This window comes from Rana temporaria, chromosome 6 (genome assembly GCF_905171775.1).
Source record: "Rana temporaria chromosome 6, aRanTem1.1, whole genome shotgun sequence".
Classification (NCBI taxonomy): domain Eukaryota; kingdom Metazoa; phylum Chordata; class Amphibia; order Anura; family Ranidae; genus Rana; species Rana temporaria.
In genome coordinates, this window is record NC_053494.1 from 92,272,690 (window position 1) to 92,296,996 (window position 24,307).

The 24,307-nt window shown below is 39.1% G+C and overlaps 1 protein-coding gene and 1 long non-coding RNA gene across 4 annotated transcripts in view; one reads left to right on the forward strand and one right to left on the reverse strand.

Annotated features, from left to right (window-relative positions):
• Positions 1-24,307, reverse strand: part of RBFOX1 (RNA binding fox-1 homolog 1) — a 1,331,074-nt gene that overhangs the window by 1,079,058 nt on the left and 227,709 nt on the right. The window lies entirely within an intron of this gene.
• LOC120943607 lies at positions 21,849-22,879 on the forward strand. The gene is made up of 4 exons (XR_005750314.1): positions 21,849-22,059; positions 22,155-22,249; positions 22,422-22,520; positions 22,764-22,879. It is a non-coding gene; the product is annotated as an uncharacterized LOC120943607 (long non-coding RNA).

Here is a 24,307-nt window from a genome sequence, read left to right on the forward strand (position 1 = left end):
AGACAGCGCCACCCGGTGGTTCCCAATGGGTACTGCTGTGTATAGATTACTCCTCTGGCAGCGCATTGACATCCACAGTTGGTATAATATGTAAGCATGGGTAAATTTCATGGTGTAATGCATAACACCATGCATGAAAAAGTTAAATCTTGTGCAGCAAGAAGAATTGCTATAGTATATTAAACCTACAGTAATATCCCCATAACAGGGGAAAAGGCAATAACAGAAGAACAGTCTTGATCTTGATAATAGATCATTTCACCTTAAAGAAGCAGGAAACTCAATTGTGTCCACTAGGTGGCAGACGGATGCCAAATAATGTTATGATTACTGTATATAAGTGAGAAAGCAATCCTTGCAGGGCAAGATAGATAAAAAATAAAGGATTACACATTAAAAATTAATAAATAATAATCAAATATAAATCTAACTTCCTACAGAAATGGCTTAAATGATAAAGCCGTATTCAGGCCAGGTGTGTAGGTCGCCCTCTGATTAAAGATCCAGCGGGTTTCCTGCTGCAGGATTTTTTTGTCAAAATTGCCCCCTCTTTCTGGGGGTGGGACCACCTCCAACACAAAGAATGAAATAAAATTGGGGTCGTAACTATGATGAAGTCCTATGTGTTTGCAGATAGGTGTGTAAAGTAACCCCGCCTCTAAATAATAAAGGTGGTCCTGGATGCGTTTGGCAAAGGGTCTCTTTGTTTTCCCTATGTAGAATGCACCACAGGTACAGGTCGCTAAATAGATAACCCCGACCGTGGTGCAATCTGCATAGGTTTTGGATTTGTGATAGCCTCCCCTAGGTAGATGGCATCCTGATCCCTCCTTCACCCAGGGGCATCGTTCACACTGGCCACATCTAAAAGTCCCTTTTTGTTCTATCAAATTGGTGGTTGATGAATCATGATTTAAATGGCTGTGTACCAGGTTATCTCGGATCGATCTAGGTCGCCTGAACACAATTTCCGGCTGTGCTGCCACATACTTGGAGACTATCGGGTCCTCCGCCAAAAAATGCCAGTTATTGGCTATAATCCGGCGGAAGACATCTTGATTATCACTAAAGGTCGTAATGTATTTTGTTGTACTGTTGGCATCTCTTTTTTTGGGCTCAAAGATTAGGGTTTCTCTTGTTTTTAGTTTTGCCCTTTGGTACGCCTGTCTCAAGACTTTTTTGCTATATCCTCTTAGTAGCAATCTCTCATATAAGGCCTTTGATTCAATTTCAAAGTCTGCCTCCTTGGTGCAATTTCTCCTAATCCTAAGATATTGTCCGAAGGGAATGCTTCTCACCAATGGGCGAGGGTGGGCACTTGAGTAGTGCAAGATTGTGTTACCAGCCGTCTCTTTACGATAAAGATTGCTGTGTATTAACCCATTAGGGTCAATAATCAGTGTAAGGTCCAAAAAAGGGATACTGAAAGTACTTGACTGGCTTGTAAATTTCAGATTATATCTATTCTGGGAGATATATTGCATAAACTCCGTTAATAGCTCAGCTGGTCCGGTCCAGATGACAAGGACATCGTCGATGTACCTCCGCCACAACAAAATGTGGCAGAGGTACACCACGGCGCCGTCATCAGCAAAGAGCTCCCTCTCCCACCCCCCCAGGTACAGGTTGGCATACGATGGGGCACACGAAGTCCCCATCGCAACCCCCTGTACCTGGAGGTAAGTGGAACCATTGAAGAGAAAGGCATTGGTAGTAAGGATATGTTCAAGTAGTGCAGAAATAAATCTACACAGTTTCCAATTGTGTCTATCCTGTTCCTGTAGGAAATTGGTGATGACTTGTACCCCCTTGGAGTGGGGAATACTGGAATATAAGGCTTCGATGTCAATTGCCACTAGAGTAGACCCAGCCGGGACATTCATGCCCTCAATGATTTTCAAAAGGTCTAGTGTGTCCTTTAAGTAAGACGGTAGACCCATGACATGTGGTCTGAGTTGGCAGTCTATATATTTACTTGCCATTTCGGTGTGGCATCCAATGCCGGAAATAATCGGCCGACCCGGGGGATTTTTGATATTCTTGTGTACCTTAGGCATGGAGTAAAATGTAGGGGTGATTGGCCATTTAACATTTAAATATTCAAATAAATCCTTATCTATTAAATTATTTTCAAAGGCATCTATAAGTATAGACTGAAACTGGTCTCTAAATTCTACAATACTCTCGTTTGGAATTTTTTTGTACCATTCCTTATTGTCAAGGATTTTGTTACACATGGACACGTAGTTGCATTTGTCCATGACAACCACGTTGCCACCCTTGTCTGATGGTTTTACTACTATAGTGTCATTTTTGGCAAGTTTTTGAAGAGCTTCCTGTTGTTGTATTGATAAGTTAGATTTTTTATGTTTTGATTTCAAAAATGGGAAATTTTCAATCTGTTTTTTAGTCTGTTTAAGAAATGCCCATATTGCGGGACTAGTCTGAAGATTGGGAAATTTTTCGGATTTAGCTTTGAATTTATTGGGTTCAGGAATTGACTCTTCATCTTCCTCTTCTAGCGCTAGCTCATCGGGGTCTACTGCTCTTTCGTTCTCATCTAATAACTGTATGAGGATTTTGAGTGCCCTGAAGTCCTGTACTTTGAACCCTTTATATAGATCCTCGTCTCGCCCAATTATTTTACCTCTATCATTATCGAATATAAATTTATAAGTCAGATTGCGGGCAAACAGATGAAGATCTTTCGCTAGTGTAAATTTGTCAATTGATTGGTCAGGACAGAAGCTCAGTCCTAGACGTAAAACCTCTGTTTCAGATGTCGACAGAGGATAAGATGATAAGTTGATAACATCAAGACCTATTGTTTTCTGGGATGATTGAGCATCTATGGTTTGATCATGAATGCGTCTATCTTGCCCAGCTTCATCTGGGAGATTGAAGTGAGGGCCGTGTGAATGGTTCCTAAAGGGGTACCCCTTTAGGAACCATTCACACGGCCCTCACTTCAATCTCCCAGATGAAGCTGGGCAAGATAGACGCATTCATGATCAAACCATAGATGCTCAATCATCCCAGAAAACAATAGGTCTTGATGTTATCAACTTATCATCTTATCCTCTGTCGACATCTGAAACAGAGGTTTTACGTCTAGGACTGAGCTTCTGTCCTGACCAATCAATTGACAAATTTACACTAGCGAAAGATCTTCATCTGTTTGCCCGCAATCTGACTTATAAATTTATATTCGATAATGATAGAGGTAAAATAATTGGGCGAGACGAGGATCTATATAAAGGGTTCAAAGTACAGGACTTCAGGGCACTCAAAATCCTCATACAGTTATTAGATGAGAACGAAAGAGCAGTAGACCCCGATGAGCTAGCGCTAGAAGAGGAAGATGAAGAGTCAATTCCTGAACCCAATAAATTCAAAGCTAAATCCGAAAAATTTCCCAATCTTCAGACTAGTCCCGCAATATGGGCATTTCTTAAACAGACTAAAAAACAGATTGAAAATTTCCCATTTTTGAAATCAAAACATAAAAAATCTAACTTATCAATACAACAACAGGAAGCTCTTCAAAAACTTGCCAAAAATGACACTATAGTAGTAAAACCATCAGACAAGGGTGGCAACGTGGTTGTCATGGACAAATGCAACTACGTGTCCATGTGTAACAAAATCCTTGACAATAAGGAATGGTACAAAAAAATTCCAAACGAGAGTATTGTAGAATTTAGAGACCAGTTTCAGTCTATACTTATAGATGCCTTTGAAAATAATTTAATAGATAAGGATTTATTTGAATATTTAAATGTTAAATGGCCAATCACCCCTACATTTTACTCCATGCCTAAGGTACACAAGAATATCAAAAATCCCCCGGGTCGGCCGATTATTTCCGGCATTGGATGCCACACCGAAATGGCAAGTAAATATATAGACTGCCAACTCAGACCACATGTCATGGGTCTACCGTCTTACTTAAAGGACACACTAGACCTTTTGAAAATCATTGAGGGCATGAATGTCCCGGCTGGGTCTACTCTAGTGGCAATTGACATCGAAGCCTTATATTCCAGTATTCCCCACTCCAAGGGGGTACAAGTCATCACCAATTTCCTACAGGAACAGGATAGACACAATTGGAAACTGTGTAGATTTATTTCTGCACTACTTGAACATATCCTTACTACCAATGCCTTTCTCTTCAATGGTTCCACTTACCTCCAGGTACAGGGGGTTGCGATGGGGACTTCGTGTGCCCCATCGTATGCCAACCTGTACCTGGGGGGGTGGGAGAGGGAGCTCTTTGCTGATGACGGCGCCGTGGTGTACCTCTGCCACATTTTGTTGTGGCGGAGGTACATCGACGATGTCCTTGTCATCTGGACCGGACCAGCTGAGCTATTAACGGAGTTTATGCAATATATCTCCCAGAATAGATATAATCTGAAATTTACAAGCCAGTCAAGTACTTTCAGTATCCCTTTTTTGGACCTTACACTGATTATTGACCCTAATGGGTTAATACACAGCAATCTTTATCGTAAAGAGACGGCTGGTAACACAATCTTGCACTACTCAAGTGCCCACCCTCGCCCATTGGTGAGAAGCATTCCCTTCGGACAATATCTTAGGATTAGGAGAAATTGCACCAAGGAGGCAGACTTTGAAATTGAATCAAAGGCCTTATATGAGAGATTGCTACTAAGAGGATATAGCAAAAAAGTCTTGAGACAGGCGTACCAAAGGGCAAAACTAAAAACAAGAGAAACCCTAATCTTTGAGCCCAAAAAAAGAGATGCCAACAGTACAACAAAATACATTACGACCTTTAGTGATAATCAAGATGTCTTCCGCCGGATTATAGCCAATAACTGGCATTTTTTGGCGGAGGACCCGATAGTCTCCAAGTATGTGGCAGCACAGCCGGAAATTGTGTTCAGGCGACCTAGATCGATCCGAGATAACCTGGTACACAGCCATTTAAATCATGATTCATCAACCACCAATTTGATAGAACAAAAAGGGACTTTTAGATGTGGCCAGTGTGAACGATGCCCCTGGGTGAAGGAGGGATCAGGATGCCATCTACCTAGGGGAGACTATCACAAATCCAAAACCTATGCAGATTGCACCACGGTCGGGGTTATCTATTTAGCGACCTGTACCTGTGGTGCATTCTACATAGGGAAAACAAAGAGACCCTTTGCCAAACGCATCCAGGACCACCTTTATTATTTAGAGGCGGGGTTACTTTACACACCTATCTGCAAACACATAGGACTTCATCATAGTTACGACCCCAATTTTATTTCATTCTTTGTGTTGGAGGTGGTCCCACCCCCAGAAAGAGGGGGCAATTTTGACAAAAAAATCCTGCAGCAGGAAACCCGCTGGATCTTTAATCAGAGGGCGACCTACACACCTGGCCTGAATACGGCTTTATCATTTAAGCCATTTCTGTAGGAAGTTAGATTTATATTTGATTATTATTTATTAATTTTTAATGTGTAATCCTTTATTTTTTATCTATCTTGCCCTGCAAGGATTGCTTTCTCACTTATATACAGTAATCATAACATTATTTGGCATCCGTCTGCCACCTAGTGGACACAATTGAGTTTCCTGCTTCTTTAAGGTGAAATGATCTATTATCAAGATCAAGACTGTTCTTCTGTTATTGCCTTTTCCCCTGTTATGGGGATATTACTGTAGGTTTAATATACTATAGCAATTCTTCTTGCTGCACAAGATTTAACTTTTTCATGCATGGTGTTATGCATTACACCATGAAATTTACCCATGCTTACATATTATACCAACTGTGGATGTCAATGCGCTGCCAGAGGAGTAATCTATACACAGCAGTACCCATTGGGAACCACCGGGTGGCGCTATCTGAGCGGCAGCTTTGGAGTAAGTGAGGCCGTTGATCTGGCTGATCTGGATGTCAGTTCATCCATATAGACTGCGGCGCATGCGCAGTGCGGCCGTTTCCGGGCCGATCTGCGCATGCGCGGCTAGTCAGATCAAACGGATGTGATGTCAGGGGTCACTGGACCCTTCACATCCGGGTCACCCTATGGACTTAAGCACCAGCGTGTGTGTTTCTTTCACACACGCCAGGAACCTGGTGACAGAACCTCACCACCAGAGAGGACGCTTAACCTGCACATTGCAATAGGTATGTTGAACCAAGTGCCTTTCCTCCCTTATTATTTTTGCTCCTTATTCCCTGTTTCCTTCTATGTGGCATGTATATGGCTTATTATCTGTGGTGCCATTTTGCAGACCAGGATCTCCCCCACCATATGACTATCTCTCTTTTTGAATAACTGATATGCCCTAGGCTTTCCTTTTGTATTAGGATACCAGCCTCATTATAAAAGATACCTGTTTGTAATTACTTATTATTTATTGGGTGAGAGATTTTGTGGTTCTGCCATGACGCCCCGGTTTCGCCAAGCCCCACACCAGGGAATGGGGAATAACAATATAATTTCTTTTACTCTGCATTAACTGTGCAGTAATATGTATTACTATCAATTTAGGTGTGTGACTTCCATATGTATGCCACACCAGGCACTACAGGAGCCTCTGCTTCGTCATAACCTCTCTGTATCCATCACTATGATCATATAGGAATCTAAGCGTTGCTTAACCACAACAATAGGTATGCTACTTAATAATTGAACCATATCTATTATATATTAATTACCCTTTTTTTCTTTTGGGACTTTCCCTATTTAAGTGTGCTGATGGATAAATTATTTTTCATTAGTAACACCACAGTTTTATACTTCTATGACTGTGGTATTAGTTCCCTTATGTGCATATATGTGTGCATGTGTATACATATATGCTCTAATATATATGACCCATACTAGCTATTTTTATTATTATTATCTTTTTAGATCTTGTTATCCAATTTGTAACACTGCAACCTATCAAGGGTACGGCCTTACTCAGAACCCTGTGTATCTGACTCCCACAGGGGGTGAAGTTGTTGCCCAGACACGCTTGTGCCCGGTGTATTTTTCCAACTTCCCTTAGTCCTGCTCCGTGTATATCCACTGGCGTTATTTGACATTCCACAGTTATCGGTGAGCATCTATATGTATATACAATTTTTATGTAATTTTTTTCTTTATGACTAATGAATCACATGAAATGTACACTATATACCCTGTTTAAATTATATGTAACTAATTTATTTTTGTTTACATATTATCAGATAAGAGTATGTCATAGATGTGTGCGGCGCCCAGAAGACGCGTAGTGCGAAACATGTCGGCGACCTGCCCTCTACTCATCTAATTATTGTCACATCTTATCTGCAACAGGGCAATCAATGATTTCTGTCATTGTATTTTTTATTCATTTTGTTTTCGTGTATTTATATTAAATTTTGATACTTTTCTATATATGTGTCTATGTTACATTATTAGCTCACCTACTTCTGACACGAAACACCACAAAAAGTCCTACACTACTGACATGGTTTCATTACCTATTCAGTGCGTTTTTCGCTTTATATGGGATCTTTTTGTCAAAATCTGGCATGGTAGGCTAGTTTCACAAATTCCGGAATTCACTGTGTATGTATGATAGTATTGGGACAGAGACATATACATATTATACTGTACCTTTAACATTAGTGTGGAAAATGAAGGAATGAAGGGTAAAAATAAAAATCTGATTCAGATGTCCATATTTTTCTTTATTTTTGTGTGTTCTGTGTTCTTAATTACTGAATTGAATCTTTATTAATTGCTTTTGCTTTATAGTTACACTCTTTTTTTTTCACATTCTTCCTTTGCTGCACAGTCCTGTATATTTAGCTTCATTTATCTAGATATTCAATCTTTTCCTTCTGTACAACTTATTCTTCCTTTTATATTTTCATTTTATATTGTATGCATCTCATTGCTTTTGCCAATTCAGTTTGATTCTGCACAGATCATTTGGGTTATTTGGCTATTGTATCATGGGTGATGAAACACAATATTTGGCCACCGTGGTCACTTTATATTACCGTATTATAAAGAAAAAAAACATTGTGTTTGTGGTAATATAGAAACACAATTGGGCAGACTTTAGAGCCCTGGAGACTACAGCCAAGGACCCAAAAGTGCAGTCAGAAAGTTAGGTTAGAATATATTAGCTATACAAATGCTGTTCTTTTGTTTGAACATCTAAATATAAGAGAGGTAAAGGTCGTTTGTCAGTTGTATTATTCCATAAAAATGACCACTTTATGTAAGTCATTTTCCATAAACAATCTATTTTGTGGAATTTATACTAATATACGTTGTCGTATTGGCAACTATACTGCTTGTTAGCTTGTGGACCCTAGGTGAATTCTGCAATACTAAATAGTAATCCTTTGTGTGTGTAAAACTTTGACTTTAATTTGGTTGCTTGGTTTCTCCCTAGGCAGATATATGGAATAAAGGTGAGAGATGATGAATGTGGCCATTTTTCTAATTAGTTTATGGCTCAGGGTAAAAGCAATTAGAGCACAGTGACATAGAAGTTAGAACTTGCACCTCAGATGCATTTGTGGTAACAATAGCTTTCTGAGGGAGCTTCAATGTAAAAGCTAAAATTTGCACGCACATGCATCGTCATTGCATACAAATATTGTGATGTAATTTAGGAAAATTGCTTAAGGACCAAGCCTGTTTTTCAGATTTGACAAGATTAAAACATTTTTTTTTGCTAGAAAATTACTTAAAACTCCCAAACATTATATATATTTTTTCTAACACCATAGGGAATAAAATGGCGGTCATTGCAATACTTTTTGTCACACCGTATTTGCGCAGCGGTCTTACAAGCGCACTTTTTTTGGAAAAAAAAAACTTTTTTGTATTAAAAAATAAGACAACAGTAAAGTTAGCCCAATTTGTATATATTGTGAAAGATATTGTTACGCCGAGTAAAATGATACCCAACATGTCATGCTTTAAAATTGCTCCCGCTCGTGGAATGGCGTCAAACTTTTACCCTTAAAAATCTCCATAGGCGACGTTTAAACAATTCTATAGGTTGCATCTTTTGAGCTACAGAGGAGGTCTAAGACTAGAATTATTGCTCTCGCTCGGTGATACCTCACTTGTGTGGTTTCATATGCGCGCGCTACTCACGTATGCCTTCGCCTCTGCGCGCAAGCTTGTCGGGACGGGGCGCTTTAAAAAAAAAAATGTTTTGTTTTTTTATTTATTTTTTATTTACTTTAGTAATTTTTACACAAAAAAATTGATCACTTTTATTCCTATTACAAGGAATGTAAACATCCCTTGTAATAGAAAAAAGCATGGCAGGTCCTCTTAAATATGAGATCTGGGGTCAAAAAGACCTCAGATCTCATATTTAGACTAAAATGCAAAAAAAAAAATACATTTGTCATTTGAAAAAATGACAACCAGAAAATATTGCTTTAACCCCCCTGGCGGTATTCCCGAGTCTGGCTCGGGGTAAGATTTCTACACCAAAAGCGGTATCCCCGAGCCAGACTCGGGATCGCCTCGCAGCAGCCACAGACAAAGTTACTTACCTTGTCCCTGGATCCTGCGATGCCTCCCCGCTGTGTGAGCGAGCGGGGCCCTTGCTCGATTCACACAGTGTCCCTGAGTGCCGCCGATCTCCGTTCCCTGTGACATTATGACACACGGGGGTGGAGAACGGCGCCAAATTCAAAAAAGTAAATAAACACATTACATGCAATATACTGTAATCTTATAGATTACAGTACTGTATGTAAAAAATACACACCCCCTTTGTCCCTAGTGGTCTTCCCAGTGTTCTGCATGTACTTTTGTATAATAAAAGCTGTTCTTTCTGCCTGCAAACTGGAGATTGTCCATAGCAACCAAATGTTTCCCTTTATGTCAAAAGTGGTTTTAGACTAGCTAGAAAACAGCGATAATAAATTATAATCACTTGCAGAACTGAGCGATATCGATTTGTGGGGAAATTTGTCATAAAAAAATAAAAGTAATGACAGTGACAATTCTGCAACTGAGCAATTTTCTGTGATTTTGAGTTGATTACATTATTGAATAATTTTTATTATAATTATATTATTATTTTTTATAATTATTTATAATTATTTATTATATTATAATTTATGATTTTGTTTTTCAAACTTTTTCATATCCGTGATGCTTACTAGACTCTTGTTTGGACAGAGTTAAGTGAGTTATTCATAAGGATTACAGGCCTACAATGTAAAACTTCCTTGCAAAATAATGGTACCGCTTTCAGCACCTAAAATCTGAAATAATCATAGCGCCAGGGAGGTTAAGAAGCATGGGCGGAAGTGACGTTTTGACGTCACTTCCGCCCTGCTATGCTATGGGGACGGGTGGGGGCCATCTTGCCCCCACTCGTATACCAGCCGAGCAGGGGAGAGGACCCGATCACCTCCGCCGCTGCCGACGGCTTCGGTAAGCGTCGGAGAGCGCAGGAGAGGCCCTCTCCCGCCGCCGATAATAGTGATCTTGCGGCGAATTCGCTGCGGAGACCACCGTTATCGTTGACAGGACCGCTCACTGAAGAGATAGATATCTCGGTTGTTGCAGCAGCTGCTGCTGTTACCGAGATATCCATCTTTAAAAAAATGACATATATACAGTGAGCGGTCCTTAAAGCGGAGGTTCACCCCAAAAAATTATTTTTAACATTACATTCAGCCGAGTTGTCATAATAACAATCAGCTGTTTTTTTTATCTTATCCCCGTACATATCGTATTTTCACCGCCGCTTCCGGGTATGTCTTCTGCTGGTCTAGGCGTTCCTAATTGACTGACAGGCTTCCGACCGTCGCATACTGTGCGTCACGAGTTGCTGAAAGAAGCCGAACAACGGTGCGCAGGCGCCGTATAGAGCCGCACCGACGTTCGGCTTCTTTCGGCAACTCGTGACGCGCTGTATGCGATGGTCGGAAGCCTGTCAATCAATTAGGAATGCCCAGTCCCGCAGAAGACATACCCGGAAGCGGCGGTGAAAATACGGTATGTAAAAAAAAAAAAAACAGCCGATTGTCATTATGACAACTCGGCTGAATGTAATGTTAAAAAAAAATTTGGGGTGAACCCCCGCTTTAAGTGGTTAAAGTGTAAGCTTTAGAAATATCTTGGTGTGAAAATAAATGGATCTGCAACTTCTCCATTCTCCAGTTACTTGAATGCTGAATATGCCACCAACAAGTGACCATAGCACTGAGATAGCTGATTGATTGGAACCATTATCCAAAAGCACAGATGATCTAATAAGTATGTGTTTGACATGCAGTACCACTGTGACCACTGTACTAAGAAAAATAAGTATGGTTAGTCACCTGCAAATTTTCATGTTGCTAATTAGGCTTTTTTTCTATCCAAACCAAAAGGTTTCACAAATGGTTTGTATGTTTTATTCCTTTAGGAAAAAACAGTACAAATTTATTAAATTTAATGAACAAAAAAAAAAGGGGAATTATTTAGGATTTCATCCATTACTGTGTTATATTTTAAATGTTCAATTACTTTGATACATTATGTAATGGTGCTTAAAGAGGAAGTAAACCCTGTAAGTTTTTTTTTGTATATATATATATATATATATATATATATATATATATATATATATATATATATATATATATATATATATATATATATATATATATATATATATATGCTGTAAAGTATTGCAAAGCCACATACATTAAAATCGCCCAAAAACAAGGTTTAAAAATACCTTATTTCTCTTTTTTATTATCTTGTGTCTTCCGGGTATTGTCTGCGCCATTGTTACTCCTGTTTGTTGGATCGTTTGTGGACGTCATTTCCACCCTTGCTATGTTTCCCTGTCCAAGTCTATGTTTTCCTGTGCCATAGCATCGAAACAAGCCACTAGCTCGATTTCCATTACTACAGCAACAGAGCTAAGCATCCCGAGGCTTCCCTCTGTGCCGTTCTCAGTGGAAGATAATGACATGGCATGCAGAGGATACAGAAACGGCACACATTGTGTGCCGTTAAACAATATACGCAATGCACAAGCGTGGCTGATGTCACTCAACATTGCAGGACGATTTCTATGGCAACTAAGACAGTGAGTGAACTTTTACAGGCAGCAATTAGCTGCCTGTGCTATATAGATTACAAAAAAGCTAAAGTTGGAGTGGAGGGTTTACAACCACTTTAATGTTGCCCAATACCATCTGAAAGATCACAAGCAGTGATCATATTACTCCTCTTTAATTGCAGCAGGAGGGTTTTGGCCCATTCTATTAAACGTGTGCGTATACTGAGGTTGACAGTATTGCAATTGCTCTGATTAGACTCTGCATTGTACTGTTTATTTTTCTGTTCACATCCCTAGGCTCATCAGTTTTAAATCTATACAACATATCTGACATTTTAGCCTCTTTTTTTACTTGGCTTCCCATGTTTACATGTATTCTTGAAAAAGGAATACTAGGGACAAGAATAACAAGAATACTAATGTGACTAACATCTGCTTGACAATGGAAATGTAACTGAGGCAATGATTGATGTCTGCAATCAGTTTCTGCCATCTTACCCTCATAGGATGACATGCAGCAATTCAGCTTATAGTATTAAATAAAAAGAGTGATATTGAATGTGCCTGAGGAGGGTACAGAATCCAATAAACATGTCATTTAATATCCAACAAATATGTGAAGGCTTTCATAGTTAAGTGTATTTTTTTATATCTGTTGAGAGTCTTAAAGGTACATTCCAGTGAAGATTTGAAAATTAAACTTTAAGATGCATACATTGTATTTTTCATCCAAGCATTGCTGCATTGCACCAGTCCAACCCAATGTATTTAACAGTAAGTTGGTGATTTGGGAACCCCTGTTTGTAATCCAAATGATGAATTCTCAAATGCATCGGTTGCATGCTTCCTGTTGTATCTATTATACACAAAACATTGTACTTAAAATAAAAATGAGGTTTCCATCAGTCACCAATTGTATTTAAGCCTGTCCGAATATATATGTGAATGGTAATACAATAAGCAAAAGTAAATGAAAATGTTTCGCACATGCTACCAAAGAATATTCCCTCTATATACTCTAACTATAATGCTTGTGGGTTACACAGATTTAGAAAGATTAATTATTTGAACTCTCTTATTTAAGCAGAGGGTATTTATTAGCACTGTTTTGTGAACATACCTGATGTTCAGAAAAAGTGAAAGCAATTAGAGAATGTCTATGGATTTTAAGAAATTAATACACTTATCATTTGCTTCTATTTGTTCTTTAAAGAACATCTTTACCACCCCTGTATATAATATATATCATCTTTATTCGTGAATCCCCAGATCTGCTGGGATATACAATCCAACCAGTATGTTTAGATCTGTCCTGGGATTTTCTTCCAGATTGACATGTCTGGTACACCTCCAGGGCAAGCCTCTGAGGGTAATCTTTACAAGATGCCCAACTTTCTTCTATTGGCACCTACTTGAGGAAGATATTTCTGGACCACCATGTGCATTACCCTTATATCCCAGCAATGTCACAATGAAACCTAATTTGCACAATTAGGACATAACCATGGTGGAGGATAAAGACCTTGAATGATCATTTTGCTTTGAATACTCAGTACCGGTAAGTGCTTTTGTACCAAAGATTGAAATAGCATCGTCAAAATGGTAATCAAATTATTATGTTCACACTCTCTCTTTCCAACAGTTATTTATAAAATCACAGAATAAAGTATTTAACCACTTCCCAGAACAAGTAGTCCTTGGTTCCTGCTATCAGATATTAATGTATTTGTATTTTCATCACTTTTTGTAGCCCGGTGACTTTTGGGGCAGTTTCCTGAGTCCTGTGGTGTCCTCACAATGGGGAGCACTGTCAAACACTTCTACCAGCATCTGGCATCACTTCTGGTCTCCAAGTGGGTCAATCCGGCCCACAGGTGCATCACTTCCTAGTCCTCCAGCCGCTACCGGCTTCCTCCATCCTCCCTGGTGTCACCCATGCACACTGCTTACCATCAAGGAGTCCATGGGATCCAAGTCATCCATCTGAACCCATGTCTAGGTGCTATTATTATCATCAGTTCCATATGAGTTTGGCATGTACCCTTGTCTGTTATGCACCGTGGTCATCTGAAATTACTTTTGTGAGATGATTAATGCACATGAACTCTATCCTTTTACTTAATTAATAGTGTATTTGAACTTCATCGATTCATTTTGCTACTTATTACAGCACTTGGATCAGCGCTCCCTGTGAATGTACTTTAGGGATCTTAGCTAGTACACATTAGTAAAGTGGTAATGTTGTCCTTTATTCAGATAAAACAAGAAGCATCACAGGCTGATGTTTTGGGACCTCACAGAATCCCTTTCTAAAGGCAGAGTAGTTACAAAAAAATGCCCTCTATCTTGGACATCCTTCCGAACACATCTATACCTTGATATACTGTCTATAAAGATTGAAAAGTTGAAGAGCCATAATCTTGACAGAGCCGAATCTTCACTTTATTTTTTCCCAAGTATGAATTGAATTACCACTATTATGACACTATCCAAAGAGGAGTGGACATCAAATGCCTTTCTCTAGTGTGAAAGGGCCAACAAAGAACATGAAGCTAAGCTCTATAAAGAACAATAAACAAAAAGAAGATGCTTCTTTTTGGAATGTCTTTCAGAACAAGTGCTGAGCTGGGTATACCCCACCCCTCTCAGAATACACTGATCAGTACTGCAACCATCAGCTAATCAAATGCTGGTTTTCCAGCATAACCATTCAACCTAAGCTGGTTGTTAGACTGGCTTCTGTTAAACATAGAGCAACACACACACAATCTCTGAAATACACCCATTTCAGGCACAAAAGTTATGTTCCTAAAACCAAATACAAGTCCAAAGGAGAAAGAAGGTTTGCTTTCCAGGGCCCCAGGCTTTGGAATGCTTTACCAACCAGCATTCGGTTGGAGCAAAACCACCTGTCTTTCAGAAGGCAGATCAGAACCCTGCTTTTCTGAAAGGCATGAGACACAAACAACAAGCGCCCAGAGGCGATTCAGTTCGCATGTGCCGCGCTATATAAATTTTTTCATTCATTCATTCATTCATGTCTGTTCACTTCCTCATGGGAAAATGTCCAGTAGACTTCTATTTGCCATAATGCAATTTCACAATTTCGAATAACTGGCAAAGCTGACAGCACATTGGTGAAGTTATAGGAAAAACAAAAGCAACATTTCTGTTTTGGGGCCAAAGATCTGTTAGAATCTGTTCAGAAGACAGTACGGAGTATAAATGGCAAAAAATAAAATAAAAATTGCCGATCAGTAGTAGTAAGCTATGCTGTCACTCCAGCTATTTTAAGAGGAACAGATATTGGACATGTGCTCTAGTTTACCACATCCACATTTCCATAGATTCTGACAAACCTGTTGGGAGGTGCTACAAACTGCTTTTGTATTCCCATTGAGCAGTCATTTATTTTGTAGGCAATGTTATATGAGATATGTTAGTGGCTGTCAAATTAGTCTCAGTTAAAATACAGTAATTAACATAAGGGAAACTAACATTCTTATCACAGTAAGGCACTTGTATTCAAACCATGTTAAAGTGATTGGAATCTTAGAAATATATTCTGTCATTCCTATTGCACCAAAACCCAGGGGCATTTTTGACTAACAAAAACCTTTCAAATCCATCGGAGACTTAATTTTCTCTTGAAGAAATAATATAAGTCAATGAAAAAAATGATCTGAACTTTCTGGGTTATAAGCTTTGGAAAATATTGTATATAAAGCATCAAAATAATAGTAAAGCAACATAACATCTTACGCTGCATATGATTAAGGCAATCCAGGAAATGCAAAGTTCAATGACATAGCATATTTCAGAATTCTAAGTAAAATCCCCATGATGGCTGAAAAGAAAATGCTTACATTACACGTTGCTTTAGAGTTTGCTCAATTTAAATAGATACTGTTGTGAAATACAATATAAATTAGGTGAAAATATTGTGCTGAATATACAGATACGTTTTTCTTGTTCTAACGCTAAGCTGTAAACACTAAGCGACAGAACTATTGAAACAACTTGATCACAAACTGTTTTTTTTTTTTTTATTTAATGGTATTCATATTTGTTTTCTGTTCAAAAAAGTTAAAGGAATTATAGGGGATTACCTGATTTGAATTTACCTAGTTTAGAGGTGCGCAGTTATTCACAGCTGGGATTTGGTCCTCATCAGTGCAACCTTCTGCTAGGCCTTTGTCTTATGCCACGTATACACGATCAGGCTTTTGCCTGGCCAAATCACCTCGGAATTTCCAAAGGAATTCCATTGGAAAAATATAGAACATGTTCTATATCTAAACTCAGATGGAATTCATCAGAATTTCAGATGAAAAAATTCTGATGGGACTACACACGATCGGAAAATCCGATGGAAAAGGTCCAGCTAACTTTTTCCATCGGAAATTCTGATTGTGTGTATAGGGCATTATTCTTCTGCTTCTTCTATCCCCCCCCCCCCCCCACAATTCCTCTGCTGCTGCTTCCATTTGGGTTATCCTGTAAACCTGTTCCTTTTAATTCCTTTGAGTCTGCACATACATTACCTGTTACTGCATCCTCTGATGTGGCTTTCTCTGGGCCCATCCTATACTTTAAACTTCCACCTAGCATGTGTAACAACACTCGGTTTATACCTGTAGTTGCATTGTGCACATTGTGGGCAAGACCAAGCAAGCCCTTACATTACCTACCATTAGCACACATATTGGTTTTCCGGGCTTGATTAAAATGACAAAAAGAGAAAGAATAAAGTCCTTAGTGCAAAATTAGGGAAAAAAATCAAACACAAATTACATCAAAAATTGTATCCAATTTCATTGCAAACTATTTCAGCTTGTGTCACTGGCTGTTTGATAGTAACAATGAAGTTGATTTACTAAAACTGGGTACAAAATCCGGTGCAGCTGTGCATGGTAGAAAATCAGCTTTTAACTTCAACTTGTTCAATTAAGCTTTGACAAAAACTGGAAGCTGATTGGTTTCTGTGCAGAGCTGCACCCAATTTTGCACTCTCTAGTTTTCGTAAATAAACCCCAATGCTGCAGAATGGTGGAGAGTTAAGCAGGCCATAAATGAGTCAAAACAAATAAAAATTTATGTCAAAAGAAGAATAATTATTGTGCCCACAGTGACAGACGATTTTTGTGCGAACATCGAAAAGGACTGATCGAACATGTTGGACATTTTTATCAGACTGAACGATTTCCTAATCCTTTATAGGATTATCATTGGGAAAAAAATGGGCAAAAAAGATGTTCTCTGTCATGAAAGTTCTGTCATATCTTATTTTGACGACCATAGTGTAGTGTGTGTGTTTTTCTAGTGTAGTAAGTGTTTTTCTGCTACAGGAAATAAAACATTTCCTGAAGCTAGTGCTAGCTGTAGGGGACAAGAGAATTCAACATTTTGTGTATTGCAGCCTTGTAATCACAAAAAGAAATCCTGCTAGATGGGTCTGTAAGTGTGTGAACCAAAGCTATTTAAAGTGGAGTTCCGGCCACAATTTCACTTTTTAAATATAAATACCCCTGTAATACAAAAGCTTAATGTATTCTAGTAAATTAGGATTATGTGCCTTATTTTTGGGTGAATCTACACATCTTGGACCATATTTCCAATTTTCAATTTCTTGGTGTTTCAATACACCTTCTCCGCTCAGGTCCAGATTGTTAGAATTCACAAAATATTAAATTCCTTAACATTTTATTTAAGTTGGTCGTGATGAGAAAGATGCCTCTAATATTTTTGTAGGCCTCTTCAAAGTTTATGTGGGTTTCTTTAATGAACCCTATTATTATATTCTGTTCTATGTCCCATTTTTTCGTGCATTGACCCTATTTTTACAGATTTTCTCTTCTCCCTTCCCCCGTTGGTATTTCTTGGTTTTCTTGTATGACTATATATTTTCAGATCTAGGGATCGACAAGCATACCCAAACATGGCCGCCTTCAGTGGTGAGGCCTGGGAGGGTCTCATGAACAAGGTACAGAGGACTACCAATTCGAGTAGCATTTCAGATAAAGATCTAGATTCAGCTTTTCTTAGATTGCAGCGCCTACTAGAGAGAAAAGTAAGGATTTTCTGGCATAAAAAATATTTTGTAAAATATGAGGAAAATAAGCTGGTCCCGTGGGGACTACGCATACAAATTTTCCCAAACCTTAGAAAAATTGGAGATTCTTTAAAAACATCATGGGAGAGTAATCTTCAGAGTTGCTCTTTTGGCATGATGAACCTTCTATGCATTGAGTATGAACAAGAACTTGCAGCTCTTGATGAGAGCATACAGAAATGGTATGATGAATTTGAGGCTCTGACCTCAAGTACTAGATTTACAACCAAAGAAGGATTATTAAAACAACACCTAGAATCCTACACTATGGAAATTATCCGAGTGAAGGAGAATAAATTTTTACGAGACAGCAGTGCATACTCCAATAGCTTTGCATATAAATGGACCACACCTAATAACAAATTTCCTAAACCTCCTAGCTTCAAGAAAAATAACAAACAAAAACCTAATGAGGACACATCCAATTTATCTTCTGCATCTTCTCTTTCCAGTCAATCTACTATTTACAGAGATATATCGAGAGATCGGATACCAAAAAAACGCAAGGGTAACTCCGATGCGGCATCAACCGAATCTTTGGGACATCAAATAGGTACCCCCTTACCTCGTCGGGCACCCCAATCATATGGTAAACCTATTAACTCTCAACCTCCACCTCTCTTTCCTATGTCATCGAACGCACTTCAGGGTCCTATAATCTCTTCATCACAGGCGATCGTGTCAAACGCACTGTCTAAGTCCACTATCGCAGCCCCGATGCAACTAGAAATGGTTAACAAGGTAAGCCAAAATGAAGTTATTATTTCACCGTCAAACACCAATCCAAATATTTGGGCTTTTGTACAACAGGTAACTCACAAGATCGAAACTCGTAAACTTCAGTGTTCTAACATATCAAATCTCACCCCTACTCAAATTGAGGCGATTAATTCTCTACAAAATAACAAAAGTATTATTATTAAGCCAGCAGACAAAGGGGGAAACCTGGTGATTATGAACACTGAACAATACGAACGTATGTGTACCAAAATTTTGGCAAATGCAGACTGGTACCGACCAATTTCAAGGACGGTACTAGAAAACTTTAGTAATAAATTTCGAACTATTATCTCTAGAGCCCTATTTCAGGGAACTATAGATAAAGACACTTGGAAGTTCCTAAACACAAAAGACCCTAGAGTTCCAACATTTTATGCTCTACCCAAAACCCATAAATCGCTCATTGATCCACCGGGCCGACCCATAATTTCGGGTTGTGCTGGTCTCACTGAAAATGCTAGTTCCCTTGTTGATTGCTACCTCTCCCCACATGTCGTATCGTTAAGTTCTTACATCAAAGACACTATTGATCTGTTAAGAACCCTAAAGGGCATTACTCTTCCCAGGGGCACCATTCTGGTGGCCTTGGATATTGAGAGTCTTTACAACTCTATACCGCACCAGAAAGGTCTGGAAGTTGTAAACGGCTTCATAGCTGAAAGAGGTCCACTAACTTCCAGATATAATACCTTTATCTTGGAGTTGTTGGGCTATATTTTAAAACATAATGTTTTTGTCTTTGGTTCTTCCCACTACCTCCAGGTGCAGGGGGTTGCGATGGGGACTAAATGTGCCCCATCGTATGCCAACCTGTACCTGGGGGGGTGGGAAAGAAGCCTCTTTTCAAGAGACGACCTTGCCCCATTTCTGGACAAGGTCGTCTCTTGGTATCGATATATCAATGACGTTCTCCTTTTCTGGACAGGAACAGAATCAGAATTGCGAGATTTTGTCACCGCGATATCTGACAACGAATTTAACCTTAGGTTCACTATGGACCACAGCAGCACGGAGATTCATTTTCTCGATCTGACGGTGTCCATTGATAAACAGGGCATGATCTTTTCTTCCCTCTATAGGAAACCCACTGCAGGAAACACGATCCTGCACGCAGGAAGCGCTCACCCTGAATCACTGGTGAATAGCATCCCCTACAGCCAGTATTTACGTATAAGACGTAACTGCAGTAGGGATGAGGATTTTCGGATCCATTCAACCAATCTGTATCACAGATTGAAGCAACGAGGGTATAGCCATAGATGCCTTAAAAGAGCTTACAATAGAGTTAAACCACAACAAAGGAGTTCTCTCATTTTCTCTAAAGGACCCAAAAAAACTAAGTATAACAACCAAAAACCGGACACTGTGCGCATTATCATCCGCTATTCCAGCCAGCACAGAGATATAAAAAATATTCTCAAACAATTTTGGCCCTTACTCTGCGCTGACCCTAATATAAGCAAATTTGTGCAGAACTACCCAGAAGTCACTTATCGCAGGGCTCCCTCACTCAGGGACCGGCTTGTTCGAAGTCATTTTTTTCCGACTCCTGACATTTCAAAAGAGATCTCCCGCAGAGGAGGCACTGCACCCTGTGGTGGTTGTGATATGTGTCCCTATGTAGCTAACTATACAAAATTTAAACTGCCTAATGGTCAATGGCATACAACCAAAACATTAGTGACATGTCAAACATTGGGAGTGATTTATCTTGCCCAATGTATATGTGGTTGTTTCTATGTGGGAAAGACCAAAAGATGTTTCTGCATAAGAATTGGTGACCACATTAAACCCATCTTTAGAAAGAAAATAGTTACTGCTATTGGTTCACATATCGCCACCTCTCACAACTTTGATTCAAAGGTGTTTACCTTTATGGCTCTGGATCACATCCCCCCCCGATCTTAGGGGTGGCAGTGTGGATTCAGCGCTATTACAATCAGAAGCTCGATGGATTTATAGTCTCCAAGCTACACAATACCCTGGCTTGAATGAGAATTTGAGCTTTAAATCCTTCCTGTAAACATATTGGTCCTTATATGCTCTTGTTTTTTGTCGCCCCCCCTTACCAACTTTGGTCGGTGCTTTTTGTTTCCATTCATCGGATCAATATGTATGCATACCCCTTTTCTTCACCCCCTCTCTCCTTCTTTATGAATTTCCCCATTTCCTTTTTTTTCTCCTTATTTTATATAATTATTGTTGTTTTTTTTTTTTTTTTTGTCCAATCTACTCTTTCCCTCTTTTCAATGCATAATTAACTGGGGCATTTCTTAGGATACAGGATAACATCCTGTTCCTTTAACATTGTTGAATTATATTGTTGAATTATGAATTTATAGTAGGTACACTGTAACCATACTATATGAACTATTTGTTTTTATTTTCAACCAAAAATCAGCTCTATAGTCATATGTTTTTTACATATATAATATCTATGACATCTACACAAACTACTTCAATCATATGTACTAATTTAATGGTTCCACAGTTTTCTGGCCACATCCAATATTTTGAGGCCCTCAACCTGATAGTGGATATCGGGCTGGGCTTCAACTTTCTTTCCACTGTTTTGGGCACATTTGGCGATGTGTCGCAGTTTCCTCCTTGGTATGGCCAATTGTGCAGTTTGTTTATTGGCCACAAGGGCGCTCGGGGAGTTTAGTGTTAGCCTCCACACTCACTCCCCTTACCACAGCTGATTTCCCCCTATGCAATGTCGTTAGCAGTCTTCCTTTTTTGTCGGTAATACTGACAACACAGCCCCTGTCCATCTGTGATCAGCTTGCCTTGTTTGCTGTGTGCATTGTCACACATACTTTCTTGAGCCCACTTGTCCACTGATGGGGTTAAATTTTCTCCCCACCGTTTTGACATAGTGAGCTCTCTGCTTGATCCATTCCACCTGTCATCCCATCAAGCCTCCTCATGCTGCAGGTGTATTGCACGCATTGCTTTGGGACTTGTTTCAGCTGTGATTGGCCCACCCGATATCATGTGATGCTTACACGTCACACATCGGGTTAGGACAGCCTATTTAAACGGCATTTTGCTGCACACTCAGTGCAGAATGCCGCAGGGTCATATGTTCAGTGAGCACTCTTGTCCTTAATGCTTTGCAGGTATGTTAAACTCCTTTTGTGCTATCTCTCTACAACTACACTGCTAGATTTCACTCCATCTAATTGCAACTATGCTTGCTGTGTATGCTCTTTAGTTCCCCTCCTGGATCAAGCAGCTGATTTCTTCTGGCTTTATACACACTAAGCTTATTGTGACACTGCCTGCGATCCTTATATAGATCTTATACAGGTATGTGTATTTTTTTGCATTTTTTTGCAATTTCTAAATAATCTCGGCTCTGTTTTGATAATGTTTATACAATTTATTTATTTTATTTTTATTTTTATCTTTTTCTATGGTTGCCCCGTTTGGAGGCAGGGACACCTTTGTAATTTGTAGCCAATTGTTATCGTTTAAACAGATATTTTGGGAAATCTACATGATTCCTTCCTTGAATTAACACTGCAGCTGGATTGCTCATTGATGTCCCTGGTCTTTAACCCCATAAACCGTTATATATGTAAGTCATTTATGCTTCATGGTCTCACAGTCATTACTGCTAAACTAAGTTAACCAATATTTTGGTCATTATGTCTTAAATACATATATATCTCACAGATAATAATATGTTAACCCCTAGCCATCCCTATTGCTTTGGCTATGGTGTGTGTGTTTTTTTTTTTTCCTCTGTCTCACTCACATGTTAACCCCTATATGACTGTCCTTTTGTGACCATTTTCAAACTTTTCCTGCTCATTTGCAGGATCATGCACATGACCATTTTCACCTCGGCGGTTTTCTGTGTTTGTCGCTAGTTGTGGACAACTCGTGGGTAAGATAGTGTGGTCTTTAAACTTTGGAACCATTTTTTACCATTATATGTTGTACCTGATTTGAGCAATTGGAATGTGTATCATATTTTACTGGTTAATGCTTGTATATATACCTTTCAGTTGCATATTTTGACTGGATATCGCTCCCTCCCCTGAAGAAGCGGAAGTCCACGAAACATGTAGGGTCCATGCGATTTCCTTTTCCAGTTGCATCCATATTTACAACTGACTGATGCTGTGTTATCCACTGAATCAAATCAACAAACTGGTTGTCCACTTTTCTTTTAAACTATTGTATTGTATGTTTTGTATTCATAAATAAAGCATTTTTGTAATTTTCTAACAAGAATTGTGCTTTCTCATCACTATCAATTTGCTAAAGTACGCACCGCAAATTATCCCCTTCCCTTTCCCATTGGAAAAAACTTTATGTATTCTAGTAAAGTTAGTCTGTAAACTAAGGTCCGTTTTGTTAGGTTGTTACAGCATTTAGACACTTTATAAAATAGAAATTGACTGGGGCCATCTTAAGTGTGTGCATCATGAAGCCAGACTGTATGACCTGGATTTCAGCCTTGCAAATCTCGCACATGCTCAGTGCTGCACAAACAGTGTCAGATCAGGTTTCAGCACCTGTGCTGTCCAAGTCACATGATCCTTTGAGACTGGGGAATGCACAGACTCCTGGAAAGTTACACCCACTACATTCCCAGGAGTCTGTGCGGTGTAGGTTTGGAAGCATTGAGCACCTAGGTGCAGGAAGTGGGAAGATTAACTATTCTGCCTAGCAACAACACTTTGAAGGCATCTAAAAAAAAAAAAATCGTAAAGGGCTAATGACATTTTTTTAAAACTACTGATGACGTAATGTTATATTTATGGGTGGAACTCCACTTTAATATAGTAAACCCAGTTTATTGTTATTATTTAAAGAGTTACAAATACATTGCATCACTTCTACAGATGAAAATGTTTTATGTTTTCGCAGGGAAAATTTCAAAACAATAATGGCACAATTGTATGAATCTTTTTCTTTCATTCAATGGATCATTTGTTTTTCTACTCATATATGGCCTGGCTTACCCACATGTGTAGAGATCTGTATACAGATTCTAAGTTGCAATCCTGTGATAGCAATCAACAGATCTATCATATGTCTGTGGTCCCACGTGGGTTTCTCTGCACCATAGGCTTACAGATGTTACTTTTTGCAATGTTGTTTTACCCAATTTATATATATCAAGTAATGGACTGAGTAGTTTTACTATTAACAATAATTTTTCAGGTTCAGTTTTGATTCCTAAATACTTTGGGGCAGATCCACAAAAGAATTACGCCACGTAATTTTAAAGTTCCTGCGTCGTATCTTTGTTTTGTATCTACAAAACAAGATACGACGGCATCTGGGATCGATCCGACAGGCGTATGTCTTAGTACGCCATCGGATCTTAGGTGCATTTTTTCCGCCGACCGC